Source organism: Nycticebus coucang, chromosome 17 (genome assembly GCF_027406575.1).
Source record: "Nycticebus coucang isolate mNycCou1 chromosome 17, mNycCou1.pri, whole genome shotgun sequence".
Classification (NCBI taxonomy): Eukaryota; Metazoa; Chordata; class Mammalia; order Primates; family Lorisidae; genus Nycticebus; species Nycticebus coucang.
The window spans coordinates 18375585-18389274 of NC_069796.1; the positions used below are offsets into that span (position 1 = coordinate 18375585).

Below are 13690 nucleotides of genomic sequence, written 5' to 3' on the forward strand. Positions count from 1 at the left end.
GGAAGCCCTGTAGATGGTGCTTTGCTTCCTTTGGGGGCGCCTCAGCTGAGGTGGGGCTAGGGTAAAGCTGGGAGCCTGGGTTTGAGGAGCTCATTTTCTTTTTTAAATAATTTAATTTTTTTGAGTTTTTTTTTTTTTTTTTTGTAGAGACAGAGTCTCACTTTATGGCCCTCAGAAGAGTGCCGTGGCATCACACAGCTCACAGCAACCTCCAGCTCATGGGCTTATGTGATTCTCTTGCCTCAGCCTCCCGAGCAGCTGGAACTACAGGCGCCCGCCACAACGCCCGGCTATTTTTTTGTTGCAGTTCGGCCGGGGCCGGGTTTGAACCCACCACCCTCGATATATGGGGCCAGCGCCCTACCGACTGAGCCACAGGCCTGTGGCACCGCCCAATTTTTTGAGTTTTTTATTTATTTTTTCAAATTAACATGAAGGTGCAATTTTTAGGTTACATTGTTCTCACTTCCAGAGTAAAGTTCCATTTGAAGAAGGAGCTCATTTTCTAAGGGATGGGAACACATCATGGGCATTCATTCAGTATTTAGTGGGTAACCAAGGGAATGAGAGAAGGCATCTGGGGCTAGGAGGTGACCGCCCCTGCTGGGAGCAAATCCCTCAGTCCCCTGAGGGGCTGACCACCCTCTCCATTTCTGTGTGCTTTCCAAGTCCTACTGGCCAGCAGATAGCTGTCCTGATCACCTTTCACCACCTCCAGCCAGTGTTTGGAAGAGCCTGTCTACAGGCCACTCCCTGTGGCATCACACAGAATAAGCACGGCTGTGTGAGGGTGTAACATATGAATGTAGGCAGGACATTTAATTCCACTTAACAGGGAAAAAGTTGTTTTCATATAGACTGACGGCGCTTCTAACACCAAACATGGAAGTTTTTCCCATACCAACTAATTCTCCAATTCTTGGTGGACACTGAGTGTCCTATCATTTAACTCAACTGATACTAACTGCCCCAGGCTAGGGCAGGCCCCACAGTTAAGGGCTTAGTCCCACAAGACCGTTCCCCACTTCAAATACCAAGTTTGCTGGTCCAGGCCTCCTGTACTATTGACCCACTGGCTCTAAATTGGGAGTTCTCACGACCCTCTCCTCAGACCTAATAATTTGGTGAACAGCTCACAAAACTCAGGGAAACATTCACTAGTTTCTTTTTCTTTTAGAGACAGAGTCTCACTGTACCGCCCTTGGTAGAGTGCCGTGGCGTCACACGGCTCACAGCAATCTCTAACTCTTGGGCTTACGCGATTCTCTTGCCTCAGCCTCCCGAGTAGCTGGGACTACAGGCGCCCGCCACAACGCCCGGCTATTTTTTTTTGTTGTTGTTGTTGCAGTTTGGCTGGGGCCGGGTTTGAACCCGCCACCCTCGGCATATGGGGCCGGCGCCCTACTCACTGAGCCACAGGCGCCGCCCTCACTAGTTTCTTATAAAGGAAGTTGGCTGGGATCACTCCTGTGCTCCCAGCACTTTGGGAGTCTGAGGTTGGAGGATCCTTGAGGTCAGGAGTTCAAGACCAGTCTAACCAAGAGTGAGACTTCATCTCTATAAAAAATAGAAAAATCGTGCTGGGTGCAGTGGCTCATGCCTGTAATCCCAGCACTCTGGGAGGCCAAGACAGGTAGATTGCCTGAACTCGGGAGTTTGTGAGCAGCCTGAGCAAGAATGAGACTCCTGTCTCTAAAAAGTAGCCTGGCGTTGTGGCAGATGCCTGTAGTCCCAGCTACTTGGGAGGCTGAGGCAAGAGAGTCACTTGAGCCCAAGAGTTTGAGGTTGCTGTGAGTTATAACATCACAGCACTCTACTGAGGATGATAAAGTGAAATTCTGTCTCAAAAAAAAAAAAAAAAAAGAAAGAAAAATTAGCTGGGTGCAGTGGCAGTAGTCCCAGCTACTCAGGAGGCTGAGGCAGGACGATTCCTTGAGCCCAGGAGCACAAGGATATAGTGAGCTATGCTCATGTCATTGCACTCCAGCCTGGGCAACAGAGTGAGACCTTATAGCAGAGAAAGAGAAAGAAAAGAGAAAAAGGAAGGAAGGATGCAACTCAGGAAAAGCCAAAGAGAAGAGATGCTTAGGGCAAGGTATGGGGGGGCTGAGAGCATCACGCAGCCTCCCAGCACCTCCATGCGCAGTTAGATCATCGGCTGTTGGTGATGGACTCAACCTCCAGCCTCTCTCCGCTGTCAGAGTGGGGAGCTGAAAGCTTTAACCCTCTAATCACCTGCGGAGTTCCTCTTGTAACCAGTCCCATTCTAGTTTCTGAGTCTCCTCATTAACATAAAGGGGCGTATGAATAATGAGATACCCCTCAACACCTGTCACTCAGGAAATTCCAAGGATTTTAGGAACTCTGCGTCAGGAATTGGGAGACCAAGATCAACTATTATAAAAAAGATATCCCTCTTGCTCTTATCATTTAAGAAATTACAAGGGTTTTAGGAGCTCTGGCTAGGAGCCATGGACAAAGACCAAATAGTGTATGTGTGAGTATGGGTGTGTATTTTGTTGTTGTTTTAGTGACCGAGTCTCACTCTGTCACCCAGGCTGCAGTGCAATGGCATAATCATATCTCACTGAACCCTTGAATTCCTGGACTCAACCAATCCTCCTACCTCAGCCTCCTAAGTAGCTAGGACTACAGGTAGGAGCCACTGTGCCTGCCTTATTTAAAAAAAAAAAAAATTTTATGGAGATGGAGTCTTGCAACGTTGCCGAGGCTGGTCTCCAACTCTTGGCCTCAAGTGATCCTCCCGCCTCCCAAGTGCTGGGATTAAGAGGCCTGAACCACCGGCCTGACCTGTGTTTCTTACATCACACAGTTCTTCATACTGGGGGAAAGCTTTGGCCACTGAGAGTCAGGGAATTTTCCCCTCTTCTTCTTCACCTTTATTTCCTTTCCCTTCATGTTTTTTCTTCTGCTCATGTTCCAGAAAACCACTGATGCTTACCTTTGGCATATAACCTAGAACTCTTGGGACTTTAGTTTTCTACATATTAACTTGGATTTGGGCCATACTGGTGAGCTGAGCCATTCTGAGAAATTTTAAACTTCTCATAAAGTGCTAAGCTGTTGTCACACCAGGGGAAATATGCTAGATGGCTTGCTCTTAACCCGTGAGAAAAAGTTTGTGTGAAGCTCGCTGCTCAGACAGTTTCACTTAGGGGCGCTTAATAAATAAGGAGGCTTATGATTGTGCTCAAAGACACAGCCCTGCCTGGGCCTGCCTGTTCTCTCAACTAAGAATTCCTCATTTCACATTTCTCTAAAAAGCGGGGAAGGGTGGGCTTGACCCAAGAAACTTTTCCTCCTGTCAAGTTATTTGATAAAAGTAAAAAAATGCGTAAACTGAGTGTTCTTTTTATTTTAAACACCCTGGAAGCGTGAAAATGACCTGAATAAGTTAGTTATGAAATATCTGGAATGAAAATGCACCTCTCCTCAGCATCACAAATCTAAACTCTGTCTTAAGAGTAAAGTGATATTAAAGAAAGTGTCTTGCAGAAGGTTCTCTAGGAGGTAATCAGAGGCAGTGGCCTCTACTGAAGGAAAGGGAAGAAGTATTGGGAAATCAGAATAGTGAAGGAAGCCCAGGGTGTGGCCATTGGCAGATTTCAGAATGCCAAGGGCACAGTGAGGGAGAAGTAGGAGGGGAGCCCTGGGGACAGGATGGGGAGGGCCGCAGGGTGGGCTCCTGGCCTGAAGCAGAGCCTGCAAGGGCAGAGGGAGTGTGGAGAGAGAGCAGGGGAGGAGGGAGGACATAACTCCAAACTGAAAAAGAAACTCACTTGTGTAAAAGGCACCAGGTGAGCAGCAGGGTAACCAGGGGAGAGAACGCTGTGGCTGGAGGTGGTTTTCTCCCCTTACTCACTTTGGTGTTGCAGTTAACAGGAGGGACATAGGGTGCTGTTCTCCAAAGTACTGTCCAGACTTGGGGCCGATGAAATGGTGGTATTTGGCGGACACAGCTGCGTTCCAGTTCTTCGCAGGCAGGATCAGTGCAGGGGCCCAGACACAAGGGCGTGAGACAGGAATGCTGCCGTGGGCCTGGCTGCCAAATTGGGGCCAGGAAGAAACCAGGGTTGTGTGTGCTGGCTTGGATTGCTAGCAAAACTCTTACTGGGTTAAAAGCATGATTTCCTTAGAAAAGCTGGCAAACGGCAGCTTGATTGAATTTGAAAACCCTGTGGGAATCATTTCAAAACGCGGTCCGTTCATTGTGCTGTTCATTTTCTGGGTATGTGGCAAGTGGCCTCTGGAAGGATAGAGCCCTCACCTTCTCCCAGTTAGGCTATCCCTAACTCTGGGGCTCTGGGGTTGGGGAGAGGAGAATTCCTTTGTTAACTATCTGCTGGTGAGTAAGGAGGCTCACTGCAGAATTTCAGGTGGACAGTTTTTATGGGTAGAGCTGGTTTAAATTATTTGGCTCACTCGACCATTGCTCTGACTCGATGATCAGGCTGATAACAGTAGAGGTCCAGGAGCGATTACTTGACCTTCACGCCCTGGCCACCCATCCTGGCATGCTGTGGGGTTGCCTGCTCTGTGTGGCTAGGGAAGGGCAGAGGGGAGGGGAGGCGTTGCCTGTGTTTGCCAGCAGTGGAACTTCAGCTGGCTTGTTTCAACACGTGTAAGGGTTAATCAGGTAAATTATAATTGCTGCTGGGAGAGGCAGCCTAGCTGAAGCCTGACACAGCCCTCAGGCTTGCTGGGGAAAGGGTTATTCTTGCAATCAGTAATTGTTTTCCTTTCTTTCCCAAAGATGGGTTCTTAATGTAACATTATGATTAATAGATCGGCTGATAAAGCTTTTTAGTCCTCTGCATTCCTATCTCTTTGAAATTCTCAGGCAACCTTTTAAAATGTAATTGGACCAAATGAAAAAGAAAATGGAATGAATAGATTTTGTTGTTGTTTAGTTCCTTGAGTCATAATACAGTCTTAGGCATTTTTGTAAATGAGAATGCAGAATGTCAGTGGACCATTTAGGTGTAGAGGGTGGGAGTGGGAGAACTGTTAGTTTGATAGCGGTGCTAGAAGAGCTCAGGACAAGCAGCTGGCCTCAACGCCGTGTTACCTGCTGCTTTCTGGGCTTTGTAACGGCACCATCTATCTCTGTTTTATGAAATAGTCAAACCTGTTTTCATTGTATATCTTTTAGAGCTTTAATCAGCCAGATTTTTTTTTTTAACGTTTGATGCTGCTTTTTTTTTTTCCATGAATGACTCAGTTGACTAACTATAGGCAGCTACTAAACCGGGCAATTTGTTGCTACCAGCTTGCCCTTGGACAGGAAGTGTTCAGTATAGATATGAATAACCAGTTTCCAGGCTTAAAAATAAAGTGGGGATTTCTGGGCAGAATAGGTCTTTGTCACTCATTTCGACATGTCTGCTTAGCATCAAAGTTCAAAGCCAACCACTTTGCATTCTCACCTCTTTCCAGGCCATCACTTGACCTGACATTTTCTGTTATACAGATTGAAACTTATTTCATGGCATTGGTGTTTTGTTCATTTGTAAAAATGAAAAAAGAAGATATGTGAATAGTTGTGAGAATCAATATTCTAGAGTCAATATTTTTTTCCTTGGGTCCTCTTATTTTTAGCTATTTTTAAATCATCACCCCCACCTTAGGTAGGTCAAGGAGAAATAATCTATGAAATAGCTTAACGTGAAAGCAGCAAGCGTGTACCTGGGTACACTGCATGACTTGTCTTCTTGAATCTAAGGCCCACTTGAAGTAGCATCTTTTTCCAAAAGTAACTTCCAGTCAACCTAGTGATTCTTAGGTCTTTTTTGTCAGGTAGCCTCTTCGAAGCTCAGGAAGAATCATACTATTCTGACAGATACCAAAAGACTGTTTGGCTTCTGGTTGCCTACAGCTATTGCTTCTAAACTTTTAGGTTAACATTTTTTTTTTTTTTTGCTGTCTCCCTAAATAATGTCCTTGCACCTCTCTTAAATTAAAAAAAAAAAAAAACTTTCCTTTGTCATGCAAAGCGACATGTTTTGTGGGTTTAAGAAGACTTGACAACCACACTTGGAGTGATGTTACTACAATAACAGTAAGTGTTCCTGGTTTTGACTCCTTTTTTTTTTTTTTTAAACTAAGTTTTGTGGGTTTTATTTCTCCAAGTCTAAATTTTCACATTTCCAATTAGAATAATGTGGTTTATAATCTTTATGAATTATTCAAAACACTTAAAACAAAAAAGCTGATATCAGTTATTTTGGTTATTAGGACTCTATAGCTTACACTCAACATTTAAGGGTGAAAACCGCATCCATTTTGTTAATGCTGTGAATCGACATAAGCCCCGTTGGCCACAAGGGCACTGATGCACTCCAGGCTCCCAGAGCGAGCCGCCTTGTGAATGGGAGTTTGACCCTCACAATCCGGTTTGTTAATGTTGGCTCCAGCTTGAATCAGCCAGACTAGGCACTGAGGATGTCCTCCGAAGGCTGCAATATGGGCTGGCGTCTGGGAGTACCGCGTGGTGGAGACGTTGAGGGTGGCTCCGGCTCTCACCAACTGTATTAAGCACTCCAACTTGCCGAAGTGCGCGGCCCAGTGCACGGGCGTCCAGCCATAGAAGGAGTCCTCGGCGGCCAGGTGGGCGCGCGGCAGCTGCTGCAGCAGCGAGCAGAGGGTGGCCAGGTCCCCATCGCGACAGGCGCGGTGCAGCGGAAAGCGGAGGACAGCAGCCCCTCACTGGAGAAGCCCGCCTCCACGCCCGCGCCCGCTGCCGACATGGTCCGTCACCAGAGAGCGCGAAGCTGGCGACCCGAGAGGACGCGCGAGGGGGGACCTGAGAGGCCGCCGGCGTCCGAGCACAAAGGAGTGAAAGCAGCGCCGCCGCCGCCGCCGCGTCGCACAGGCTGCCGAACCGAGTGCGCCGGTTTTGACTCCTTAAGTCTGTGCAAATGTTGATGGACTTCTATTTGTTTTCCAAATAAAAAGCTATGCCAGGGAAAGATGAGTTAAAATACAAAATGCATGCAAATATTTTTAGCTTGGGTTGAGGTAACATCAATCCTGATTCTTAGGGACGTCTCTGGAGACTCATCTAGGCTTCATCGCCAGATTTAGAAATAAATCAAGAAGAATGAGGTTCTGGTTCTGGTCCTTGGGCAGGATGTGGCAGTGATTCCCCCAAGTTCCTCACAGTCACCTCTTCTTTTGTTATTTTTATTTATTTATTTTGGAGACAGAGTCTCTGTCACCTTGGGTAGAGTGTAGTGGGGTAATAGAAGTTCTATGCAACCTCAAACTCCTAGGTTCACGCAATCCTCTTGCCTTAGCCTCCCAGGTAGCTGAGACTGAGACTACAGTGACACTAATTTTCCTATTTTTAGTAAAAACAGGGGTTTCACTCTTGTTTATGTTGGTCTTGAACTCCTGAGCTCAAGCAGTCCTCCGGCCTGGGCCTCCCAGAGTGCTCGGATTACAGGTGCGAGCCTCCACACCTGGCCTGTTGTCTCTTCTTTTTTCACAATCCAGGCAGGACAGAAGAGTCCTTGCTATGCTTTGGATTAGAGTTCAGTAACAATATGGCTTTTGAAAATCCAGTGCCCCAAATATTTACACCTGTTCTAATGGGATCTTTTCAGGAAAAAAAAAAAGAAACTGTTTACGTAAGCCACACTTTTATTGAGTAAAATGAGTCTCTGCTCTGAAATTTTTTTTTTTTTTTTTTTTGTAGAGACAGAGTCTCACTTTATGGCCCTCAACAGAGTGCTGTGGTTTCACACAGCTCACAGCAACCTCCAAGTTCTGGGCTTAAGCGATTCTCTTGCCTCAGCCTCCCGAGTAGCTGGGACTACAGGCACCCGCCACAATCTGCTCTGAAATTTTAATTCCTTTAGCTCTATAGTGATCAAGAGACTCGTGGACCCGAAATTGGCTACTAAGACGCTTCCGGTTTTTCTATGGTAAGCGCATGGTAGGCAAACAGAAAATGCGTGCTAACCAATGAGGAGTGGAAGACAGGCAGAAAGTGCAGAGTGTAATTTTTTTTTTTTTTTCAGACGGTCTTGCTTTATTATCCAGGTTAGAGAGCAGTGGTGCAGTCCCAGCTTCCCATAACCTTGAACTCTTGGGCGGCTCAAGCGATCCTCCCACTTCAGCCTCCCAAGTAGCTGGGATTACAGGAGTGTGCCACCATCACACCTGGCTAATTTTTAATTTTTTAATTGTTTGTAGAGATGAGATCTCACTATGTTGTCAAGGCTGGCTGGCCTCAGACCCCTGGCCTCAAGTGCTCCTCCTGTGGTCTCCCAAAGTGCTGGGATTACAGGTAGGAGGCAGTACCTTGCCCAGAGTGTAAAGTGCTTTGTAGAATTAAACATCTGCAGTTTTCTGGCTCAGTGCCTATAGCACAGTGGTTACGGCGCCAGCCACAGACACCGAGGCTGGCAGGTTCAAGATCCACCGGCCAGCTAAACAGCAATGACAACTGCAACAGAAAAATAGCCGGACGTTGTAGCGGGCACCTGTAGTCCCAGCTACTTGGGAGGCTCAGGCAAGAAAATAGCTTAAGCCCAAGAGCTTGAGGTTGCTGTGAGCTTTGACGCCACAGCACTCTACTGAGGGAGACATAGTGACATTCTGTCTCCAAAAAAAGAAAAAAAAAAATCTGCAGTTTTCATGAGATTTGCGTTGATACTTACTATGTCTCTGGCTTCATCATCGGGTTTTTAGGTACAGGGGTATTGTACTCAGTAGGTATTTGTACCCTCCGTGGTGCCAGGAGGCAGCTGATCCCACGCTGGACCCCCCTATACTGTGCATGCAGGGCTACGTTTAGGAAGGCCTGGTAGGCCCTTTTTTTTTTCTTGCTGGTTCCCCTTCGGACTGTGGTGGGTGATAGGTAGTATTTAGTCTTCGTGTCTGTGTTTTGGATGGTAGTTTAGGCCTAAGCTCAGAGCAGAGAGACCTAGGGGAGGGCCTTAACCAGACCAGGCCTGTCTAGGCTGACGGAGGCTCTAGCAAGGTCACTTCTTACTCTGCTAGAAAGTGAAGAGTTTTCTTTCAGATCTGAGTCAGACATACTTTACTACTGAAAAACTTCTGGCACATCTCATAGCAGCAATGGAAAAAGGGAGCGTTTTAGGCAACTCTTATGTTTTAAATGTTTGAAATCCTTGCTTCTGATTTTTCTTTTCTTTTTTTTTTAATGGCTTTTTTTCCCTCTTAACCATTTTATTATTAAATCATAACTGTGTACATTAATGCATTTATGGGGTACAAAGTGATGATTTTATATACAATTTGGAAAGCTTACATCAAACTGGTTAATGTAACCTTCACCTCCCTTACTTAATTATTATGTTAAAACATTTATACTCTACTCTTAATAGATTTGACTTGTACCCTTGCCTCAAAAGCAACTCTCCATTTTAATTCATTGGGATTTATACATTTGTGAAGTTCTTCCTGGGCTCTAGCCACTGGAATACAGATCAGCTCAAAGAAACTTATTGTTAGTTAAATCTGATTTAAAGTAAAAATCATTTTTTTATGCTCCTGAGCGTTTTGGGAGGCCAAGGCAGGAGGATGGCTTGAGGCTAGGAGTTCAAGACCAGCCTGAGCAACAGCAAGACCCTGTTTCTACAAAAAAAAAAAATTTTTTTTTAATCAGCTGGGCATGGTAAAGCATGCCTGTAGTCTCAGCTCCTTGGCAGGCTGAGGCTGGAGGATCGCTTGAGCCCAACGGTAGAAGGCTGCTGTGAACTATGATTGCACCACTCCACTCTATCCTGGGTGACAGAGCAAGACCCTCTCTCCTTAAAAAAAAATCCATTTTCCAGGGAAAGATTGGAGAAGAGATGAGTGTTACTTTATTGGGAGACAGAGAAACAAGGCAAGAATCCAGACATAAAATTTTTTGTGCTGAGTAAAACAGGGCTTTAGTCCTATCTAATGCCTTTAACAACTGAAATCCCAGCTGTTCTTTAAGTTTATACATAGAAGATGAAAAATGGACTTTATCAGAGTTTGGCAATAAATTAAAGGCCTCAAACCCCTTTAACTATGTACACATAGTTCTTTCAAATTATGGCTGATAAAGGCGAGTCTGAATTGTGCCTGGAAAATCTTGCCTCTAAGACCAGAGAGGCCCTAATCCTTTTTCCAGAGACAAAGGAATAGCTGCTACTAAGACCTCTGCTGACCCAGCACAGGTGTGTAGCCATGTTCCAAGCCTCTTCTTAGCTTAAAAAATCCTTAATGATTTTTTATCAGCACCACGCTCTAACCAACTGAGCTAACCAGCTAGCTCTTAATGATTTTTTAAAAATATAAAAATGTTTCAGATTCTGTTTACCCTCTATTAGAATGCGGCGAGCCTTGAGTCAGCTCAAAAAATGACCCAATGCCTGATCCATCAATACTTATTAGATGCCTTGAAGAGCTGGGAGATGGTTGAGGCTTACATTTGGAACCTAGAATCTTAACCCATGGATTCTGCAAGTTCCTTTCCCCCCTGTATCTAAGATTGCTTTATTTTGAGATAATGTAAATTTAATGCATGCTGGATAGTGGGAGCTGGAGTATAATTTAATGGAAGAAAAATACTTTACTTCCTAGATGCCAGATGGCTGCTATTCAAGAATAAATTTCCTTTTGATATTAGTGTCAAAACATTTGTTTAAACATGACTTCTAAATTTTGGTGACTAATGTGATACATGGTTTTATTTTTGTCTATAGTATATAGTGCAACAGTGTTCGATTCATTAACAAGGAAAATATAACAGTATTCATTTCAGGTATGGGCTACAGCAGTGGTTCTCAACCTTCCCAATCCCGCGACCCTTTAATACAGCTAGTTCCTCATGTTGTGGTGACCCCAACCATAAAATTTTTTCGTTGCTACTTCATAACTGTAATTTTGCTTCTGTTATGAATTGTAATGTAAATATCTGATATGCAGGATGTATTTAGTCGACCCCTGTGAAAGGGTGACCCCCAAAGGGGTCGTGACCCACAGGTTGAGAACCGCTGGGTTACAGAATGTGCTGTGCATAGGAATGTGACAGAACTTTGGGCATTGGCATATTTGTATGTTTTAGGGACGTAAAGATACAGAAAAACACTTGTTCTTTGCCTGTGTAAAGATTAACTATATAGCTGACAGCTTAAAAATACTATATGAGACCACATTTCCTATCTAACAGTAGCATCTGTTTCCTTCATCCAAGATCAGCAAAGGCATTAAAGATAAATGCTGAAAACACAAGAGAATAAGCCCTTCCTTTCTGGCAAATCCATTCATTCCCCTCACCGTCTTTTTCTTTCTTTTCTTTTTTTTTTGTTGAGACAGAGTGTTACTATGTCACCCTTGCTAGAGTGCTGTGGCATCACAGCTCACAGCAACCTCAAGTTCTTGGGCTTAAGTGATTCTCTTGCCTCAGCCTCCCAAGTTGCTGGGACTACAGGTGCCCACCACAACACCCAGCTATTATTTGTTGCAGTTGTCATTTTTGTTTAGCTGGCCCAGGCCAGGTTCGAACCCGCCAGCCTCAGTGTACGTGGCTGGCACCGTAACCACTGTGCTACAGGTGCCAAGCACTCACTGTCTTTTTCAATACAGAGGTAAACTGGATGGCATAAATTGAAAAGTTAACAGGTTCAAGGAGAAACTGTTCAGATCGAGTAGATTTAAATTTCCAGATTTAGAAACTGAATCACATCACACATTCAAAAGACTTGATTCATTTTTTTCCTTAGCATGTAGGTACTTTCAATAATATATATTATCTGATATCTTAAAGATAAGTTCAGTGTTATTTTCCTAAAATATTTTCTGCCTTTTGCAGTAATGAGAATACTAGAAATCATAAAGGACAACATTTCAGTAAGGGAGGCTATCTTTGTCTATAAAAATGTTTAATAATAGGGTGGCGCCTATGGCTCAAAGGAGTAGGGCACTGGCCCCATATGCTGGAGGTGGCGGGTTCAAACCCAGCCCCAGCCAAAAACTGCAAAAAATAAATAAATAAACAAAAGTGTTTAATAGGAGGTTTTATTACTTATCAAGAACTTAATGTAAAATAGCTGCTAGAAATGATCAATAGTATTTCCTAAGAACAAAGACATGATGACCATAAACCTTGCTGATCATTTGACCTAGTGAAATTAAATTTCTAGTCTTGTAAACTGGGTATCAATACACCATGTACGCAGATTTTCTGAGGGCTCCAATCTTTTAGAAAATTGACCACTGTAAATTGCTTCTTAATATGTTTTTAAAAATTAAGTTAGTTGGGTGGCGCCTGTGGCTCAAAGGAGCAGGGCGCCAGCCCCATATGCCAGAGGTGGTGGGTTCAAACTCGGCTCCAGCCAAAACTGCAAAAAAAAAAGAAAGTTAGTTGACACTGCTTTTATTTGCATATGATCTTTGCTCTCTGTCTCTACCCTGGTGACTCTGGTGGTGTGAATGGATTCTTCCTACCTAGTGTCATTATAGAAGGTGCCAGCCCCTTCATCCACCCCAGAAACAAAGCCTAGAGGCCAGGCCCCAGCCCCGACTCCCCAGCATGCTGGCCACAGTTACTCCCATTCAAAACAAAAACTGCCCTAAATAGGATAGCTTTTACCCAGCACACCAAGAATGACTTCCCGGTAGTAATTGTATGTGATGCTCTATAATACCCCGAAATGTAAATGAGCAAAGAAGTGCAGATGTTCATCCCTGTGCCCTTCACCAAACTGGGTCCTTCATCTATTAGGACGTATTTTCGTTAGTTTAGAAGCCAGTTCAGAATTTTTATTTTATTTATTTAAACAGAGTCTCATTTTGTTGCCCTAGGTAGATTGCCATGGCATCATAGCTCACAGCAACCTCAAACTCTTGGGTTCAAGTGATCCTCTTACCTCAGCCTCCTGAGTAGCTGAGACTACAGGCATCCGCCACAATATCCAGCTATTTTTAGAGATGGGGTCTCACTCTGGCTCAGGCTGGTCTCGAACTCGTGAGCTTAGGCTATCTGCCCGCCTCAGCCTCCCAGAGTGCTGGGATTACAGGCGTGAGCCACTGCACCTGGCCCAAGTTTAGAATGTTTAAAAAGTCACTTCAAAACATTCTTCACCAGGAATGTCAAGACAGGCATACAACAAGAAAGTAACAATAGGTGTGAGTGAATGCCAGTAGCCTTCAGCTGAGGAGGGATGTGCAACGTGGAAGGCCCCCCCACCCCCGCACTCCTCCTCTCATTCCCCCACCCCCCACTCCCACCGTTAAGTATATGCAAGGAGGAGGCCACATCTGGGCTGGAGAGGTTTGAGAAGGGCTGTCTGTGCCTGAGATATTTAAATCAGAGCTATTGAGATGGATGGCATTGGCATGAAGCCTTGGAAGGATAGACGTGTGGTTATTTCCCAAAGTGTGGTGCGTGTGCTGTTGGTTGTACAATCATTGATTTTAGGAGGCCCCAGGCATGGTATTAAGTCCTCATCAGTCACATCACAAGAAGATTAGGGGTGGCGCCTGTGGCTCAGTGGGTAGGGTGCCAGTCCCATATATCAAGCGGGCAGGTTTCAACCCAGCCCCGGCCAAACTGCAACAAAAATATAGCCAGGCATTGTGGCGGGCACCTGTAGTCCCAGCTACTGGGGAGGCTGAGGCAAGAGAATCGCCTAAGTCCAAGAACTGGAGGTTGCTGTGAGCAGTGATG

General features: G+C 45.0%; 1 protein-coding gene and 1 pseudogene across 4 annotated transcripts in view; one reads left to right on the forward strand and one right to left on the reverse strand.

Annotated features, from left to right (window-relative positions):
• The window catches only part of TNFAIP8 (TNF alpha induced protein 8), a 133768-nt gene that overhangs the window by 97224 nt on the left and 22854 nt on the right, over positions 1 to 13690 (forward strand). The gene's annotated exons all lie outside the window — the stretch shown is intronic.
• LOC128569200 (ankyrin repeat domain-containing protein 10-like) lies at positions 6307 to 6767 on the reverse strand (annotated as a pseudogene).